This window comes from Bison bison, unplaced genomic scaffold (genome assembly GCF_000754665.1).
Source record: "Bison bison bison isolate TAMUID 2011002044 unplaced genomic scaffold, Bison_UMD1.0 scf7180017864167, whole genome shotgun sequence".
NCBI lineage: Eukaryota > Metazoa > Chordata > Mammalia > Artiodactyla > Bovidae > Bison > Bison bison.
In genome coordinates, this window is record NW_011494739.1 from 1,200,829 (window position 1) to 1,201,040 (window position 212).

Below are 212 nucleotides of genomic sequence, written 5' to 3' on the forward strand. Positions count from 1 at the left end.
TCCAGGAGTTGGTGATGGACAGGGAGGCCTGGCGTGCTGCGATTCATGGGGTCCCAAAGAGTCGGACACGACTGAGCGACTGATCTGATCTGATAAAGAAAACTGAGTGCCAAAGAACTGATGCTTTTGAACTGTGGTGTTGAAGAAGACTCTTGAGAATCCCTTGGACTGCAAGGAGATCCAACCAGTCTATCCTAAAGGAAATCAGTCCT

At 49.1% G+C, this 212-nt stretch overlaps 1 protein-coding gene across 5 annotated transcripts in view; it reads right to left on the reverse strand.

Moving 5' to 3' along the window:
* Positions 1–212, reverse strand: part of TPX2 (TPX2, microtubule-associated) — a 57,614-nt gene that overhangs the window by 40,718 nt on the left and 16,684 nt on the right. The window lies entirely within an intron of this gene.